The sequence below is a fragment of the Oryzias latipes genome, chromosome 5 (genome assembly GCF_002234675.1).
Source record: "Oryzias latipes chromosome 5, ASM223467v1".
Lineage (NCBI taxonomy): Eukaryota > Metazoa > Chordata > Actinopteri > Beloniformes > Adrianichthyidae > Oryzias > Oryzias latipes.
This window is the reverse complement of record NC_019863.2, coordinates 17,744,199-17,764,697: the sequence shown is the minus strand read 5'-3', so window position 1 is coordinate 17,764,697 and position 20,499 is coordinate 17,744,199. Positions and strand designations below refer to the sequence as shown.

Here is a 20,499-nt window from a genome sequence, read left to right as displayed (position 1 = left end):
GCTTTGTGGGAAAATCCAATTAACACACAACTGTTCAAACCTGAGCTGTGCTTTCTTCCATTTATTTTTTATATTCAAAATAGACATATTTATTTGGTAATCCTCCCAGCACATTTTCCATGTTCTTCTTAGTTGTAAAAACCGGAAAAAAAGATTCTATATACAGTCATGTGAAATGTCCCAGAAGTGACCCGCATGCGCAGAAGAGTACTCAACGGTGAACGACGTCACTCGTTGTTTACGGATGTAGCTAACGTTAACAATGAATGTCAACAACAGTGTTGTCAACAGCTGAGCTCTTTTTGCAGTAGTAAATTCATTTTCACAAAGGAGCCGGCACAATTACAATCTTCTCATTTTAAGAAGGCGTTGGAGCCAGGATCGTCTGTACCCACTGTTGTGGAATGGGGATGTGTATGTGCTGGGGCCGCACGTGTGTGTGTAAGAGAGGAGAGAGCACGTGCAGCAGGAGGGAGTGAGAGGGGGCAGCGGAAGTGTGTTGGGGGCGCGCATTCATGTTGTGTGTTACGGAGAAAGGAGAACTATATTAAAAGAAAGTTTCCCCCAGAAGAACTGCTATTGACTCTTTATTAACCCACTCTGGAGAATCTAAGGGTCAGAACGGGGAAGTAAACCCAAAGGAGGATCCGCCTTCGGCCCTGGAAATTTAGCTGGAAATTTTTTCCAAAACCGCCCGGCTGAGATAAAAGCCCTTGAGTTTGGTCTGAACTGAGCTGTCACCCCAAATATTAATCCAATCGGTGACCTTGCTTCCCTTCCACTGACTGGTCTCAGCAGCATCGTCCGCCGTGGTTGATTTTTTTGTTCCTGCCTACTTCAAGCAGAATGATGACGTTTATAGCGTACTGATGACGTACAGGTCGGATACATGTGGCCTGGCCGGTCAGATGGAAGTCGCATTTCAAAAGATCGGATACGACTCGGATTCAGGACCACATACCCAAGTGGCCTGGGTTGCATTTGAAAATATCGGATCTGTGTTGTTCAGACTGTCATGAAAAGATCAGATACAGGTCACATAGGGGGAAAAAAATCGGAATTGGGTCGTTTCAGCCTGCAGTGTGATCGTAGCCTAAGTAACATTTCCATTGTGGGAGTTAAGTTCTGTCTGCATGCTGACCATAGACTTGCTCCCGGTTTCTCTGTGCAATTCTCCTTTTGCCTGCTTCTTCCAGTGCTCAGCACAATAAATCAGCTCAAATATGATTAAGCTTGAGTTTTTATATCAACTTTTCATCTGTCTGCGTTTACCTGGACGTGGGACAGGAATAGTCTCTGTTTGCCTTTAACTAACTGAACCTGCATAGCTTCCAAGATCAAATAAGTTTGTCCAGGGAGTTACTGTTGTGTCTTCTCCTGGTTGGCATGCATGCATATTTTCTGATTTGCAACCACGCTGTCATCTTTAATGTATCTTTTGCTTTATTTTATTTGAGGTATGAACCTGATGAGGCTTTTAAAGTCATGTGGGGCATTTGGACTTCAAAAATATCTTGCTGAAAACACGTGAAGCATTTGCAGAAATGTTGGTTCATACATGTGGATTAAATGTTTTTTTTGTGTGTTAATAATAAGAAAGAGAGGTTTCTTTCAAGCATGTTTTTCTTCATTTTTTTTTTTTAGTTCATTCCCACTTCCCCTTGTTGTTTGTGGTAAACACTATGCAAGTAGTAGTAAACAGCACGGGAAGCTATTTTCAGATACAGATTTGATACACTAATGAGGAGCTTTGGCATGAGACCAGTCTATTTTGGATTCACGTAAAATGAACTGGCACTCCTGTTCTCCACATAGTAAAGCAGCACACGTCAAACAGTGCCAGAGTACGGGAAAGCAAAGGGATTTAAGCCTTATGCAGGAATTTAAAAACAAGCAAACGATTAAAATAAATAAAAAGAAATAAGATTAGTAAAATAAGGAAATACAGTGGATTCAATCCCAAATGCAATTGGCTAAGAGTCAGTTCTGTTTGACAGGTTGCCCCTCCATCACAGCCAAAAGAAAATACATACAGCAAAAATATACATCATTAACATAGCACAAATAGTTTTAAGATGATAAGGAAAGAGTGTATAAAAAAAATAATCTTTTCATTATTGCCTCCAGCTGGGACTGTGACATCTGGTTTCATATCTTTTGGACAACATTACAAAAAACCACAACACCTCAATCTGCTCCATAAAAACATTATTGTAATACTTATCCATTTTGTTGATCATAGTCACATTATGTTAAGTTTACTAAAGCTTCAGTGAAAACATGGGGAATCATCTAATTTCTTATTGCTTTTCTTCTCTTTGCTTTTCTCTCCACACAACCTTAACAGTCCATTAACTGTTTTTCCCAAATCCCTCCGCTAACTTCAGTAAAACATCAAACCCACAGCTTGTGGTGCCAAACCAGGAAGTACCAAGTGTTGCAGTCCATCAAAAGTCAACTGTTAAAAAGTCCAGATTGACACCAAAGTAGTTATGGATACTGCCTGGTGTCAAAAGACATTTTACCTTGTCAGAATCAGTTGATTCATGTTGATTGCGTAAACAGTTAAGGACTTATGGTTTGTTAGAGATTGTGGGTTTTTTAGTTGTTGCTAGTGACAAATCCTCTGTTTAAGTCCCACTCCAATCATATTTTGATTGAATTAATATTGATCCCAATGGTCTATTAATTATGATTATGCTGTTTATAGGCAAAATCAAAAACCTGTTTCGGTAGCGGCAGGAGTTCTTCAGAAAATTGTCTCTGAGTTGTGGGCGTGAAGTGCTGGTGGGGAGTAAGCCTGTGCTCATTTCCCATCATCCCTTTCTCTACACTCTCTTCTTCTAGCTTACAGCACCTCACAACCCCAAGCTAAAATTGGTGGTGCAACAAAAATGGCGAGCAATATAGGAGCTATATTGGAGGAAAACGTTCATAGATCTATTCATCTAGTGCAGTGCTTCTCAATTATTTTTTGCCAGGCCCCCCCTAGGAAAAGAAAATGTTTCGCGCCCCCCCTGACCCCCCCCCCCCATAACCCCCCCCCACACACACACACACAGACACACTCGCGCGGTGACAATACATCAGGTCAGTATCTATAAAATTTGTATACCTAAAATTGTATCTTTTAACACTAACAAAAGAAAAAAGCAAAATAAATCCACTTTCAACAAATATTAACTTTATTTAGCCACAGAAACCCTGTTCTAGTCTAAAACAGAAAAGAAGCTGAAATTACCTGAAATAAAAAAAATCTGTCATTCCTTATTTAAACTAGAAACATTTTGACCAACTGAACCATTTGATGCTGAAAAAAATAATTCAATCAATAAATAATATTAAATCTAAATTGATCTGAAACATTAACACAGCAGCACCAATATATTTAACGTTTTTAGTCTGAAGAAATAGGTAAAAACGTGCTGATTTTTTTTTTCTAAATGACGGATTGTTTATTTCTGATCTCATAAAAGTGCAGCTGTTTTCCTGCATTACCTGCTGTCTTTATGTCTGTCTGACACCAACTAAACCACAGGCAGACAAAGAAAACATGGATCGAAAATAAAGACACGTCATCAAAATGTCTACAATAGTTCATAAAGAATGACATTGTTAGCATGAGCTTAGGAATCTAAGGGCAGCGGTGATCTTGGGCAACAGGCAGCGGTAGCAGTGGTCCGCGTGCCCCGATTCCCCTGGCAGACAGGGCCCACACCACCCCTCCCCTTTCGTTCTCACTCGCGCAGCCGCGGACAGACAGAACAGACAATAGGAACCGAATAGTGGACCAGATTATTTTCCAAGCACTGAGCCGCTGTCACCGCTGCCCCCACGTTAAATTTGCGCACCGGACAAACCTGTGCCTAAAACCGCCACCACCGCGCGCCCCCCCTGGCATCGCTTCGTGCCCCCCCCTGGGGGCGCGCCCCACTATTTGAGAAGCACTGATCTAGTGGATGCATCAGACTGGAGCAGAGCAGGGAGCTTGTGACCCGCTGACTGTTGGTTGTATGAAACGACTACAAACTTTTTAAAATAGACTTTTTACGTTTGCTCCTGATTCACAACCATTTGGGTAAAGAAATACTCATAAATGCACTTTTTTGCTTAATTTTTATGCATTTATGTCCTTCAGAAAAATGCTAAAAGTACTTATAAAAACACAATTTTGATGGAGTAGGTCTTTAAAGGCCTAAGTTTTAATTTTGCCACATAGGATCAAATGGGAAATGTTGGAAACCATCTGTGTATAAATGTTAATAGATTTTAATCTTACAATTTGAAATATATCCTAAAAAACATCTACTTACACACTTACTTAAAGTTACTACTATGACTATTATGAGTCTGAAATTATATGCACTTCCTTACAAGTTATTCCGGCATGTTGGCTTAATGTTTATCACATCAAAAATCAACAAAATTTAAGTTTATCGCACTTCTGATGGAGTTATTGCATCTTAACGTAACCTTAAAGGAATATCATATTGTTTGTGGAACATTCATCAAATATGTTTCACATATCAGATCCAAAACGTAAAAATTAAATGTTGTTGTTTTTGTTTTTTTTACACATAAAGACTTTGTGTATTCTTGACTATTAATTTTTAATGTTCCCAAGGTTTTATTTTTTGAAGCTTCTTTTTTTGTGGGGAAGATTTTGTATTTTGTAGCGGCTTAATTTTTTTTTCTTCGAATCTAATAAAAGAAGGTTTGGTGAGATGTAAAAAACAGAAAAGTGAGCAGAGGAAAATAAATGTTCTCTCCAAATTGAATCTCAGGTTTGTGGATCCTGTGACTTTCCTCCATCCACAGAGGTTCTTGTTGCCTGTTCACAAAAATGATGTTCACCATGTTTGCTTTCGTTGTCTAATATTGTCTGTGACAGCGCTGGAATCAGAGAACACTATCAGTGTATCTCAGAGACAACAGGACATTTGAAATAACAGCAAAATTTGACAACTCCAGAATGAGAGCAGGCACAGATAACAGAAAAAGTGCAAGAAAAAGATGAGCGCCAGATTCCCAGCCGTTTCATTATTGCTGCTTTGATTAACCCACTATTCTGACATAATATGTGAATTGTTGGGGGATACATCTCCTTTATGTTTTCATGGTAATGGTCAGAATGTTTACAGCACAGCTAGCAGTAGTATTTAGCTCAAAGTACAGCTTTCCCTGGGGACAACCTCACAGATCTCTTAGCACAGCTCCACACTCTGTCTTCTTGTTTTGGCAACAGTTGAGACTTTTATGAGCAAAAATGGTTACAATAAGCAGTTCAGTGTACCTATTGAATTAACATTTACTCACCCGTTGCAATGGTTTCTTATTCCCATAATAAAAAGACAAATCAGAGACTATGAATCAAACTATTAAGCTGAAAACGTTGTACATGTTAAATTTTCATTTAAGTGTTCAAAAAACTCAAAAACTTGTTCTGAAAAGTAGATTTATGATTTCCTTGGCTTAAATATTAGACGTGATCTTTTTTGTACCACCGATGCAGCTATTGTGCCTTTTGACTAAAACTTTTGTGCAGATAAACATAAATAAATCAACGTTTCATGTTTATATATGGTTTTCTTGTCATTGCTGTTGTGTAAATCATTGATTCGAATTGTGGAATATAATTACTATAGTAATTCCATAATTCCACCCAATTATATTCCACAATCAATTCATAGTGTTAAAAAAAAACTATTTCCAATTATCATTATCGTTCCTGTTACTATACTAGACTGTGTTTTTTTTTTCTCGTAGTTTGGCAGTAAACAGATCCTGCTGTGTTGCCCTCCGTACAACTCAGACCCCATAAAATAGCCCTCGTCTCCAAAAAGGTTGGTGATCCCTGCTGTACACTATTGTAGCCAGTGTGTTGTGGCTCTCCATGTATGCTTTCTCTGCCAGCCTCTTAGACCCGTCAGTTATGTGCCGTATTGTTTCAGACACCTCTTTGCACAGCCTACAGCTTGGGTCTTGTCTGGTGTGGTAGATCTGAGCCTCTGTTGTTTTGGTGTTTAGGGCTTGCTCACAAATCCATTATGTTTTTTTGCCTTTTTTTAAAGTTGAAAAAAATGAGGCTGATAATATTTTCAGAACGATGCCTCTTGAACACTTCAACATCACCATTGTCTTATTAGGTATAGGCCTGTGCCTCCTCTTTAAAGAAGAAATTTGCTGCTTAAATAAAAACAATAGTAAGTCAATACTTGTCAGCAGTGTGAACAATTTTGGGCAATACTTAAAAGATTTATATTACTCAATAAAGCCTCATTCCAATCATCTTTTGATCTATTCTAAAATCATTCTCAGTGGTCTTTCATTTACGATTTTGTTGTTTTAGCCAAAAAAAAAAAAGTCATTTTCTTGGACATAGTTTCTGCAGGGTTAGGGTTAGGGTAACACTCCGCTGATATCCCATCATCCCTTTGTTTACACTTGCCAACAGTCCTGCCCACAACTCAGAGGTGAATTTCTAATAAGCTACCGCCGCTCTGTAGAAACTATTTATTAAAAACGACACTGGTTTTTAAAATTTGGGTTAAAAACTGCATAATCTTGATTAAAGGACCACTGGGAATGCTGTTACGATGGTAGAAAAAAATGGAGTGGGACTTCAAGCTGTGACCTTGCCTTCACCCTAAAGTAGTTAGGATTGGCATTCGTAACCCTGCAAAGAACTAAGCAAAAATGGAAGGGGACTGGGTGTTCTTTTTAGATTCATCAAGATAAGAAAACACTTATTTTTCAGTTTTTCTTTGCTTTTTTAATTTTTAATTTTTTTAAATAATGTTTGTTATTGAACTGGGTGGTGAGACTTGCTCTGTGTGTTTTCCTTCACTGGTACACTTTGGACAAAATATTACACTAGCCAAGTGCAAGGTCACCTACTTTTTAATGAAAATATTCAAGAGTTATGTTCTCCATAACCATATCATGTTCAATTAGGGACACCGTGTGCCCTTGTTGTGGTCAGGTTTTTCTTTCCACAGCTCATAGGTGGATATTCCATTTGAATTTCTTGCCTTTTTATCTCGGTCAATCAGGGATTCTTTAGTGCTATTAAATAATGCATGCGTCTGCTTGTGGTGAAAGGATAAAGTGGCTTTTAACGTGAGCTACCACCCAATACAGGGCTCTCCCTGTCAGTTGCCAGGTGAACCATCTCTGAGCATTCCACCATTGCTGTGGAGGTAACTTTCATGCTCCGCTGGGCAAACATTTTCCAGGTCACATTTTTCAATTACATTGAGAGGCAGGTCCACCCTTCACCCCCCAACCACCCCCCATCCCCAGCATCAACCAGCCAGTCACACATACGTCCGCACACGCACTCACATAAACAGACTAAACTCCTCTCCCAGCCCCCCTTTAAAATGCAATCTTTCATGGTGTGTTAGAACAGCATGTTCCTCCAGAACATATGAAAGTATGAAAACAAGGTCCGGGTCTTGAGTTTGGGTGGTTGTGGTGGTGGGGGGCATTGTGAATATGGGTGAATTTTAAAAAGTTCCTGTAATCTGCAAAGGCAGATAAAAAAATTGATATGTTTTTCTAAAAAATTAATATTTGTGTCCAAAATACCAGGAGCTAATTAATCCCAATCAATCAATGCTGACTTTATTAGACTATGAGCAAACTGCCCACGGACACACAGGACCTTTTTCACTAACATCGTCAAGGTCCCTCAGGTTCAGCATGAGGTTTTTATCTCCTTATCTGAAGACTTTGAAGTCTCTCCCTCTGTGTTGCCTCAGGCGTGTGGTGAGATATGGGGAGACTTTGCCTCATCTGCGTAATGCTGCTTGTGTAGCTAATAGTCCAGAACACCCTGCTCTGTAAGGCCACAAACCAGCACTTCAAATGATGCATTTTTGGCAGTCAAATGGAAACAAGTCACCATGCTGTGTGTCTCTGCCAGTCGCGATTTCAAAGGAAGAGAAAGAGTTGGCAAAATCTGAAGTTAATGGCATAAGAAAAAAAAAAAAAAAAGGCCAGTCTTGTTTGTTGCTTAAAGATCCACTCGTATAAAAATTGTGTTTTTGGTGTTTCAACATGTTCTTGTGGCATTTATTTTCATGATGAAGGACATTTATGTAAAAAGAAAGATTATTTCTTTATTGAAATAGTGGTGAATCAGGGGCAGACAAAAAATCTAGTTCGAAAAGCTTGTATTTGTTTAACACATGCTACAGTGGGTGGGCAACAAGCTTCCGCTCCGCTCAATACTGATGCATCCACTTAAAGACAAAAAAATCCATGTACCGTAAATTCCGGACTATAGAGCACACCTGATTATAAAAGCCGCACCCATTAAATTTTTTAAGGATAAACCATTTAGTACATACATAAGTCGCACCTGTCTATAAGCCGCATGTGCCCACATTGAAATATGTGTTTTAGAATGAGGATGTGGATGTGCTGAAACCGTGCATGTGTGTGTAAGAAAGAAGAGGGAGTGAGTGCTGCGCAAGAGGAAGCGAGAGCGCACAGCAGAAGTGTGTTGCGGATGCGTCTTCATGTATACAGAGTGAAGGGGAACTGTAATAAAAGAAGATTTCCCCCAGAAAAGCCATGAACGATTCTTTGTTAACCCGCTCTGGAGGCTCTGAGGGTCCAAATGGGGAAGTGAACCCCGAAGGAAGATCTGCCTTCATGGGAGAGGATCTACCCTGCATTTTACGACCACAGTCAGAAAGAAAAAAAGGAATCGCAGGAAAGGTTCAACACATGATATATTTACAAAGAAAGACGGAACACAGAAAGAGTTTTCAAAGTTGTAATAATTTACCTGAGCTTTTCTTTCCAAACAGTGCCTGTGACGCGGCATAACACGGCAGCAATATGGTAGTAAGAGCACTAACAGGGCTGGTTAAAAAAAACATACCGGTAAAAGTCACTGAGAGAGAAAAAAATAAAGTCATTGAGAGCAGCAGTAACTTATCGGCGCTGGGTTAGGCTTGCGTCTTCCTCGACATATATACTACCGTATTCCCCCTGTCCCACTCTTACCCTTTCTGCTCGAGCGCTACCAGCGGTTGTTAGAAAATTTGTATTAAAAAAAAGAAAACAAAGACACAAATTTGCCGCATCATTGAATAAGCCGCAGGGTTGAAAGCGTGTGACAAAAGCAGCGGCTTATAATCCGGAAATTACTGTACATCTTTGCGATAAGAAAGCGATAAGGAAACTCAACTCCCTCCCTGCTCTCCGCCTGCTGCTACGAACATAAACTGAAAAACCTTTTCCCCTGCATAACATCATCTTAACCAAAAACTGCCATCTCGTCCACTTACTGTTTATAAACACTGTTGTCACTTTGAACCAGCTCATTGCCAGTTTTGCACTGACCTATTTAGATTGCTGTTATTATTATAATTATTACATTTCTTTTTATAGGCTGCTTGCACTGTGGGTTGAGAGGAAAGAAAATTCATCTGTGTTGTATATCATGTGTATGCAGTATATTTGACGAATAAAGCTGTCTTTGGACTTGTGTTTTCCTTGTCTGAGCTAGCATCTGGCTCAAAACTGTACGACTGGACAGCTCCGGTATTGCTCAACATTTTTGTTGTACTAGTACTATTAAGTTGGGGGTGTGAGGGGCTGTAAGCTAGTGGGAGAAAGTGTAAACAAAGGCATGATGAGAAATGAGCACGGGCTTACTTCCCGCCAACAGACTTGCTCACAACATAGAGGCAAATTTCAGATGAATCACTGCTGCTCTGCAGAAACTATGTCCTAAAATGTGACAGATTATTGATTTAGGCCCAAAACTGCATAATCACAATTAAAAGATCACTGCGAACAGTTTTACAATAGATCAAAAGATGACTGGATGGGTCTTAAATTAACGGATGGGAAACATGTCACCTTCATGCTTGTGAACAAATTTATTGCCTCACAGTAGTCAAAATTGAAAATGTTTAAAAAAGGATCATGCATACTCCCAATTGTTTATATCTTAGACTTTAAGTAATTTTATTTGCCTTTTTTTTAATTGAAAACATATTTTGAAAATGAGTTTTAAAATAAGGCTTCACTCTGGATTTGAAAAGTAATAAATCTCAAATTATAATGAAGTAAAATATGAATAACACACAGTTACAAAATCCTTTGTTATAAAAATATTTTTTCACTCCTATGACTGAGTAGATGGGATCTGTACATGTCGTACATCGGCCTGTTAATCATGAAGATTTATCTTTGTTGCTGGATGACACTTTATTTTATATGAGTTTGATTTCATAAATCAGTTCCTTGTGGTCTTTTGTAATTTTATGTAATGTAATATAGGCGCGTAAATTCGTTTACTGGAAGATGATATTTTCTTCATTAAAGAGTGAGTCTCACATCAGTTAGAGTTAATCACATTGCCTGGCTTTGTGCTTTTTTAACTTTCTTTTTGACTGGTCTTCCTCAAACTAAGACTTTATTAGAAAAAATATACTTATTTTTCATTTAGTTTTGATCATGACATTGACTTTAACTTTTAGGGGGGGAAAAGTTAAATTTTTTTTTTTTTTCATCTTCTGGAAACTCTTCCTCAATAAAATGTATTTGTCAAACTAAACTAGGTAACTAGGTAATGAACGTACACGGCCTGCTATAAATCAAAATCTGGGTGAAATATTCATAGTTCAATTCCACATCCATTTAATAAAAGGAATTTATAAAGCGTGTAGAGTGATTAAAAAAAGTGTGAAGAAAATGCAAACAAAGTAAGCAAAGGGTTTAAAAACATTCTCAAAACGCACTTCTAAATTTCATATGTGTATGTTTGTATGGGAACCAGTTGTTTACCTCCTGTATTAAAAAAATGCTACATTTGTTGATGATTAATTATTAATAATACAATTCTTCCAAGTAAAAAAATGTCTGGATCAAATTTGAGACAATGGGGAAATAAGATGCTTTTTTTCCCCTGAACACTGATATTAATATTTTGCATCTTAAACTAACAATGTTGTGAACAAAAACGAACTGATCATCCAATGATAGTATAAGTGGTTTAAAAACATTTTAATTCCAAAAATACCCGAATTTTCTGTCAATTCTTTGATGTAGTGGGCTTTTATAGGGTTAAAAATAAACACATACACACGTCTCTTCATTTTGTAACAAAAAACAACTTTCCCCGTTTTTGAATTTTTCATTCTGCATCTTCTGTGACTGCGCGACGCCTTCATTTTTCCTGTACTGCACTGAGTTAAGTCAAATACTGAACATCTGTTTGAACCTCATTAACTATCAACAACTATTATGGGAGGTGGAGCTCTGTTCTTTCCCCCATTCGCTTTGAAAGTCATTAATGCATACATCATAACACCTTACCTCTCTGATCTATGTTTGCATTTCTTTTAATGTTGCCTTTTTAACACTTTCCAGCACAAATAATCAAACCCAATAACTGACATTTACTTTTTAATTCCTGAGTCCTATTTTCTTCAAGCCTTCTGATGCACTATTTTAACATAAAAAACATTTGAAGGCAACAAGAGGACTCTAATACATTTAAATGATTGCACCTAGTCTTTATATTTACTTTGTTACACAAAATATCAGCACAATTTTAGAATAAAATGCAAGTAATTATTTGACTGTGTTGCATTTATCTTTAGAAGACTTCCATGTGTTACAATTTTTTTAAATTAATGCAGTTTAAGGTTTTTCTTTATTTGTGTGGTAAAAGGAAGATTGAATTGATATACTCACAATCACACAGCTCTCACCATATATTACAGTTTTATGGGCCAGTTATTTTCACAGAAATACAAGATTATACAGTAATAGACAAAAGCTGAGGAAGAAAGTTGATGTTATGAGATGATCCTTTAATAACTCTAAACGGATTTGCCGCACAAATTAAAAAATGATTGCAAGAAAAGGAAACTCTCTGAATTCTGTTGAAAGGAAACTCATCATTATTAAATTTTAAGAGAATGTGTCCAATTGTTGGTTAACCTTTTGACGCTTATCCATACAAATATGCATAAAATTACTTCTGCTCCAAAATAACCCTAATTTTGCATCTGCTTGAAATAAAAAAACATAGGAGACATTTTTTCACAGTTGGAAATAAATTCAGGGTAAACATTTTTATTTTTTGGAAAACAATTAGGCTAATGTATAGTATTATGAATCTACACATAACACGTAATTTAGTATAGAAAGCTTTGTATTTTAGAGTTTCTTTCTCGTTTTTAACTATTTATTCAGTAACTTACCCTGAATTATATCTTTTTTGTTCTGGGAAAGGTTGTCATTCACTGGTTTGCAGTTTATGGACCGAGCTATGATTTGAAGCTCAAAAGCTTGACACAGTGTTTGGAGATTCATGGTTATTATAGATGCATAATTATGTAGCAACGTTCCCACAGCAACAGCACGACAACCTGACCAAACAGCACGAAGAAAAGAGTAAATAAAAAGTGGAAGAAAAAAGGGAAGAATAAAAAAAATGAAACTTAAGGATTTTAAAGCAAATACCCAGATTATGGACCTTACAATGAACTCCTGTTCTTGCCTTGGTGCAAAGCCTTCGCAGTTTTTTTATCTCTTCCAGAAAGAAGGTTTTTAACTGTGATGGTGCTGCCACAACAGATTTAGTCACTAACAGCATGATGGTCTGTTTGCTTAATGATCAAGTCTTTTAAGCGTCTATTGCACAAAGCATTCTGCTGTTGCCGGTTGCTTTTAAGGTGCGTTCTTTCAATCACAACGGAATATACCTTATGTTTCTGTGCTTTTTATTGTGCAATTAAGCCTGGTGTCATTGGGCCACTGCTGGTTAATATGCTTTAATAGCTGTACGAAACGTTGAGTTGCAGCTGGTGGGATGAAAAGTGCAGAGAGAGCCAGGTTGTAGCCTACATAAATAGTCATCTTTACGGATGAATGCATTGTCAGGGATATAATCTGAATTTATTTAGGCTTGTATCTTGTGTTTATTATTTTGAGGGTACTAAATGTAACTTAGTTTTTCAACATTGGAGTTGGGTCAATAATTTAAAATACCAACTGATCAATAAAGATTCACCCTATAGGAAAAACTCCACCATTACATATACACTCACCAGCCACTCTATTAGTCATACCTGTCCAACTGTTTGTGAACAAAAATTACTAATCAGCCATTCACATGGCAGCAAGTCAATGTATTCAGGCATGTAAACATGGTCAAGACGACCTGCTGCATTTTAAACCAAACATCAGAATAGATTAGAAAGGTGATTTAAGTGACTTTGAACGTGGCATGGTTGTTGGTGCCAGACGGGCCGGTGGGAGCATTTCAGAGAGAGCTGATCTTTACAGGGAATGGTCCGAAAAAGTGAAACTATTCAGTGAGAAGCAGTCCTGTGGGCGGAAATATCTTGTTGATGCCAGAGGTCAGAGAAGAATGGCCAGACTGGTTTCAGCTGATAGAAAGGCAACAGCAACTCAAATAACCTCTGGTTACAACTGAGGTTTGCCGAAGAGCATCTGTGAACGCACAACACATCCAACCTTGAGCCAGATTGGCTACAGCAGCAGAAGAACACACTGGGTGCCACTCCTGTAAGCTAAGAGCAGGAAACTGAGGCTACAATTCACACAGACTCACCAAAACTTGACAATAGAAGATTGTAGAAATGTTGCCTGGTCTGATGAGTCCGCATTTCTGCTGCAAAGTTTGAATGGTAGGGTCAGAATTTGGCGTCAACAACATAAAAGCATGAATCTATCCTGCCTTGTGTCAACGATTCAGGCTGGTGATGGTGGTGTATATTTTTTTGGCATACTTTGGGCTTTTAGTACCAGTTGAGCATGGTTACAATGCCACAGTCTACCTGACTACTGTTGCTGACCATGTTCATCCCTTTATGACCATAGTGTGCCCGTCTTCTGGTGGTTTCTTCCAGAAGTATAATGCACCAGGTCATAAAGCTGGAATCATCTCAGACTGGTTTCTTGAACATGACAGTGAGTTCACTCCACAGTCACCAGATCTATGTCACGATGGATTAAGGCAATTCTGAAGGCAAAATGGGGTCCAATATAGCAAGGTGTACCTAATAAAGTGGCCAGTGAGTGTATAATGGGACCAAAAAATAACAAAACTCTCACACAGACTGATGCATGCACTTGTTAAGGACATGATCCAAAAGTCTGTATTACCTAATATTTTCTATAATAACTTTATTTTTTGCTTCAGAGGGCTTTATTGTTTTCAATTTGGAACCAACCTTGTGTTTGTGATTATGCCGACACAGGTGTGATTTCAAAACAATCAGCCATACATATCTAATAAATTGCAAACTTTAAATTGCCCATTAGTAAATTTAAACTTTGCATAGCTGCTCTGGGACACAGGCTAACTGTGCTTGTTGGCCTCAGACAGCATTATAATAAATGCTTTGGGACCAGAGCAGGGAACAAGCTAATTATGGATCGTCTGTGTGTAACAGGGACTCGTGCTTCCTGTCTTTAACCAGAAAATTTGCATCTTCTATTAATGTGATATATGTGAACATGCATCGCATTATTGAACAGTCCGTGCTGGAGGAGTACATTTGTGAACTTCCTCTCACACTATAGCTGAAAAGATCAATTGCTGAGCCTTTGACTATCTCTGGCATTTCACCGTTTGCAACCTTTAGCTCCAGTTAAGTTCTGCTGGTGTTTACAATAGTAATCAACTAGTATTAGGAAAAAAAAAGTCCCCAGAGTCATGTGACGTTTAGAAAGTGTAAATACGGGCATCACCTCTTCGTGGTTTCCACACTACATCAAATACCTCCACCAACATCAGGCCCCACATCCTGTGCGAGAGATAAAGGAAGGCCATATCAGGTAATGTATAAATGAGAGTATATACAAGCTAGTAAACAGTGTGAATCTAATTAAAAGATAATGTCAGCCATTTTGTCACAAATGTTTCCATTGCTGTGGACCTACATTCCAGCTTGAGGGCTTGCTATCTGTCGAGGACTGTTGCTCTATAAATGTAGGCTGTATCTTTAGCTCTGCTGCTATCTCCACTTTCTCACCCAGGACTATCTTTTTCTGATTTGGTGGTATTTCTGCTGGCCGTCATGGTCCACTGTGCAGCCCCAGTATTTCTCTAACTCGGAGATCAAACATCCTGTTTATTTTCCATATGCCTCCGGATATACTGCAGGAAATGCATTCATTTAGATACCGTATTTTTTGGACTATGAGTCGCTGCGGAGGATAAGTCAAAGCAGCACGATTTAAAAAAAAAAAGGCATAATAAAAAAGAAAAAGGGAATCTCATAAGTTGCACTGGAGTATAAGTCGCTCTTTTAGGAGAAAAGTGCGATGCCTCTGAACAAAATCCTCCAAGCCTGCGTTCACGCCTCATTTTCGACATGCTCAATATCTGTCCAAAAGTGTTCTCACAAACTTGCCGCTCTAGATGCAAGAGGGATCAGTAACTGTTGAAAGCTTTTAGCTTCATCGCTTTATGGAAGCATTGACTGTATATCTCATTTACTCTGCATGGACATATAGAATTATGTTGTGAATCAGGTTTATTTCTTTTAAAGAGCTCCATTAAAGCATCGGCCTCCATGTCTGTTTTTTTTTTTTTTGTCTATACGCCGATCTTTATCATCAACTGCAGGAGCTACATCTGGTCAGCGGTACTTCCATCTCTCTGTGATCCAGTTTGATGACTTGCTGTACCAAATTAGTAGGAAAAAGTGGAAAAAAACATTAAAAATATTGTCTTAATGCAACTAAGAAAAATACTTAAATATTAGGAGGAGAACAAGATTCTTCGCCATTCTACGTTGCTGTCAGTAGCAAATACTGATGCACACACCTACAGTGTCTTCTAGCGGTTGTCAGTTGGAAACAATTGCTAAAGGGCGACTGGTTAATAAGAAAATAATGAATTTATAAGCCAATATTTATTTCTATTAAAATCACATGTAATCAATTCCAGAGTAGGACTGCACAATGAGGAAAACTCATGATTTATTGATTAATATTGCGATGACAATGTAACTTGTGATACATGAACATATGACATAATAACCAAAAACATTAATTCCATTTCATTACAAAAGTCTGACATAACTTATACCCGAATAAACCTCGTCTACATAGGAGGCGAGCATCTAACATAAAAGGGCTCCATCCGATTGGTCAAATGCATTAAGAGATTTATTTATTCACATTTAAGGTTACCATTTATCGCAATTTTTGCTGACTTTTGCAATATGCATATTGCATAGCTTGATATCGCGCTAACGATAAACTCGCGATTAGGCCTGCACAATATACCGCAAATTTATCGTTATCGCAATATCCAGCTCTGCAATAGGCATATCACAAAAGACTGCGAATATCGCAATAAATTGTAAACCCAAATTGTGTTAAAACAATCCCTGGCAGCTTGACGCATTTAACGAATCAAATAAATCCCTTTATGCTTTGACCAATCAGATGGACACCTTCCCATTATTTACCAATCAGATGGAGGCCTATTATGTTAGATGTTTGTCACCTATGTCGATGAGGGTCATTTGGAGTGTAATTTTAAACTGTTGCAATGAAATGGGAATAATGTTTTTGGCATTTTTCCATTTTTTTATATACCGCAAATTATGTCGTTATCGCAATATTAATCTCTAATATCGCATATCGCAAGTTTTCCTCATATCGTGCAGCCCTACTCGCGGTGTATTGTGCAGGCCTACCCCAGAGTATAAATTGCACCCCTGGTCAAAATTCGCACAAAAAATAAAGTGTTCTCCATAATTCTAGTGTGGTACTTTCCCTGGAAAAAAGTTAATCACAACTTGATGTTTTTTATGCCACAGTAGTCTCCAGCTTGGTGCATTAAAATATCTGCATGTATTGCGCGAAAACGCTTTTTTTCTCTTTGAAAAATACTGTGACTTTATTCAAGTGAGAAGGATATTTCTCACAGGAGGACGAAGCTGCTCTATCTCCACAGCAGCAACTGCGTGTTCAGAACATCGCCCCGCAAACTGGCCGCTGGAGGGAACTTGAAATAACAGGAGGGAGAGCACCTCTGAGGATGGTTTAGCATCGACCACTGACAGCTGACTTCAAAGAACCAGCCATGAACATGACAGGCAGCTAGTGCAACAGCCTTTGAATCCAGCACACATTTTTATCAAGAATTTATGGTGTATTTAAGAAAGGCGTTTTTTTTTTGTTTTTTTTTCAGCACAGCCAAAAATTTAATTTGACTGCACGTTTCATTCCTGACACTTCTCACAGGTTTCTTCTTCATGCTGATAAAATGAGCGTGTGATGTTATTCCTCATGGCAGACGTTGATTTGATTCCTTAAGAGTTCTAAAGAAATGCCGCTAAAAAGAGCCTCAAGGCAAAAGTTGTTTATTTGCTCAGATATACATTAATCCAATCAATTTGCCCAAACTCACACCTAGTAGAGAATTGTAATGGAGCTGATGTTAGGGCAAACGGGTAAAAAAAATTCTGTGAGACAGAATCTGGCCAAGTCTAATAAAAGCATAGTTCAGTATTTATGCCTTCTGTTGCTTACCTGGGCTTTCATGATGTGGTGTTCATTTAGGTTATTTTAATGCACAGTTAATCAATTCAATAATGTACCAATGTAAAAAACAGAATTTATATCATTACCTTTAGAGAAGTCTGAATTGTTTATCTGACTGAAGGCACTTTTGATCACTGCTGGGGTGTCCAATTCTTTCACCCTAGAAGTACCAACCCCAGAGACATGATCACACAGTCTTGTTTGAATGAGTGATATGCCGGACTGTTAGTCCATGTGCGAGTTCTCAAGTACATTCTTGGGTATATTGCAGTGTCATCTCACCTCGGAAAATGGCTTATTAAAAGGAAATTATACGCAGAGCCCTGACCCATGGCAAATGTGCGTGCAGCAATTGGTCCAGGAGTTGAGCTGTGAATAAAATCTGATTGGCAATAATTTGACTCTTGCTGTCGATATGAAATCCCACCCTGCACGTCCTCTCTCTTCCATCACACCACTCTCTACTTTCACTGCCTCTTATCGTTGGATACTTTGATAGAAAGGTGAAAAATGACTTGTATAGTGAAGTGAAGCCAGTGCGCAGAGCAGCAAGATAATGCCAGGCGGTTAGTTGTGAGGCAGAGGATGGTTTATAAGAAGCAGGAGAAGCTGATGTCAAAACGTAAATGTCAAAAGTGATTACTGGCTTGTGGTAAAAGCGGGATGGAAAAGTGTCTCTGCATTTTTTTTTGTATGTGTGTTTGATCAGGCTGACCGGAGTGCATGAAGCTATGAAAGCGGTTGTCTCATCCGCTCATTTTATGTCACATCAGTGTGTACTTGTGAGTGCATTCACAAGGGTTTTGCACCCCTGAGTTGTTATGGGGACCGGCTCATTTGTTTTACAAAGGCCATTTGCTGTGGTCATCCTTTTTAGGTTCAAATGGAAAACAATTATAAACAGCACTTTTCAATTTATCTCATTTGTCCGGTTTAATAAATGTTCTTTTCCGCCATGTGACAAAACACACACACTGTGAAGGGGGGAAAAATGGTATGGAGCCTGAACTATAGAAGGAATGATAGAGGTGGGTAATGGAGGCAGGGTGTTAAAGACCCAGGTGGATTGGTGGCCTTGGACAGCTTGATGTAGTTCCAGCAATGAGCAGCTCATAAAAAGTGCTATCCGCAGGCTTTAGGAAGATGTTCTATCTCTCTGCTGTTAATGGCACAGCCTAAAATCACCTTCTTTATCAAAGTCAGTCCTCTATAGCATAAAATTCCCTAAGAAAACAACAGGGAGACACAACAGGACTGCATCTGCATAGGTTATTATTTGTGGGGATGCATTAACTTTATTTGACCAGAGAGTTGGGACTCTCTGCAAAGCAGGTAATTTTTTTAACAAAAAAGAAGGTTTTTATTTCTTTTAGGATTTATTGAAAAGCTTAGTTTTTACATTACGCTGTGTGGCACTTACCCAGTTGCTACGTTGGTTCGTACCACTGAGCATGAAACACAAAGCATTCTCTGTTGAGTTTCTTTGACAACAGCTTTAGATCATTGTGACAATTTGTAGAACTGTTAGATAAAGTTCACTTGCTAAAGTCTTTAACTCCCAGGGATTATGGCTAATATATTAGTGATTGTGAGCAGTGTGCTGAGTTTCTCTGCATTGGGAGAGCAAATATGTTCTTTAGTTTCTCATACTTATTGTAAGCTCTCGTTATTCCTGCTCCTGTGGTGGGAATCTTATGCAAATACTTGCTTTTATTTTTTTTGAAAAGCCTACAAAACTTTGTGTTTATGTGACTATGAATATGTTAAAAAAATTGACCTATATTTTTTTCTTTGAATGTTATCAATTATCATCTGTTAGCTCCATTTAGATTGAACTATTTCTCAGTATGACATATCAGCCATCCAACCACAACAGGAAAGGCGCATTATCATGACTTGAGTTAACTGACTTAATTTATCCCTTTAACACCAAGGTGTTCAGATTTATTGATTACTGTAACTTTTAGACTGTGTACGCAATTAACGTTATTCCAGCAGATTCTGAAATTGAGAAAAACTAGGCCATACACAAATGTTGAGTAGGGTCTTGTGAATTTGCTACTGTTCGCCTATTTACACACCCACCTTACTGCAGTTGGCTCTGGTCTGACTTGATTAATAGAATGGTCATTGTTGGGCTTCTGTGGAGCTTGAATTGCATGTGTTTAGGTAGGGAAACAAGCAAAAACATGTATGACTTTGACATTGTCTGACAAGGCTACAACTGCTAGTGAAAAATTAGAGAATCTAAAATGTCCTGATGTGTTCATGGCTCCCATTTTTCTTGTGATAGCTGCAGGGCCTTGATCTTGATCTTATCTTTTTTTATTTTTAACATGTTTAGAAAAACGTGCAAGATTGATTTATCTTATAGGAGGCAAACATTTAAGACCGGTCGTATGTGCGAAATGCATCAATGTGAAGGCGGCATTACCGTTTTTTTAGAAGTTAAAAAATCTGTTAACGGGGATACTTTCGTCGTTATATGTCACGGTTGGGATCAGGTTAATGTAAGTGACGTAAGACCTGGGGATAGGCGGTCCCTAAGCGTGGTTTGTTAATGTTCCGCCGCCAAAAAAATTCAGACGTCCAAACATATGTTTGTCAATAATTAGAAGCTGATCCTGGTTTAAACCTCATAAAAGCTTCCCGGCTCTGCTCCAATTGTAAATCCTCCACTTGTAGACAAATAGATCTATAATTGTCTTCATTTTGCTAATCTGAGGGGCCATCTTGCTAAGAACTGTATGGCTGGATAGATCCGATATTGCTCACTTTTTTTGTGCTGCGCTAATGTTAGCGCAGGGTTGTGAGGGTCTGTAAGCTAGCGGGAGAGAGTGTAAATAAAGGAATGCTGGGACATCAACGTAAGGTTGCTTCCACACAAACAGATACGCCCACAGCCCAGAGGCAAATCTCTAATAACATCCTGCAAAA

The 20,499-nt window shown here is 38.4% G+C and overlaps 1 long non-coding RNA gene across 2 annotated transcripts in view; it reads left to right on the top strand.

Moving 5' to 3' along the window:
* The window catches only part of LOC105354105, a 128,289-nt gene that overhangs the window by 28,039 nt on the left and 79,751 nt on the right, over positions 1–20,499 (top strand). The window contains exon 1 of one of the 2 annotated variants that reach the window (XR_002873293.1): positions 5,766–5,843. The exons of the other annotated variant lie outside the window; for it this stretch is intronic. This is a non-coding gene — a long non-coding RNA (uncharacterized LOC105354105). Of the gene's footprint in view, positions 1–5,765; positions 5,844–20,499 lie in introns of those variants that run through there. 2 annotated transcript variants of the gene reach the window in all.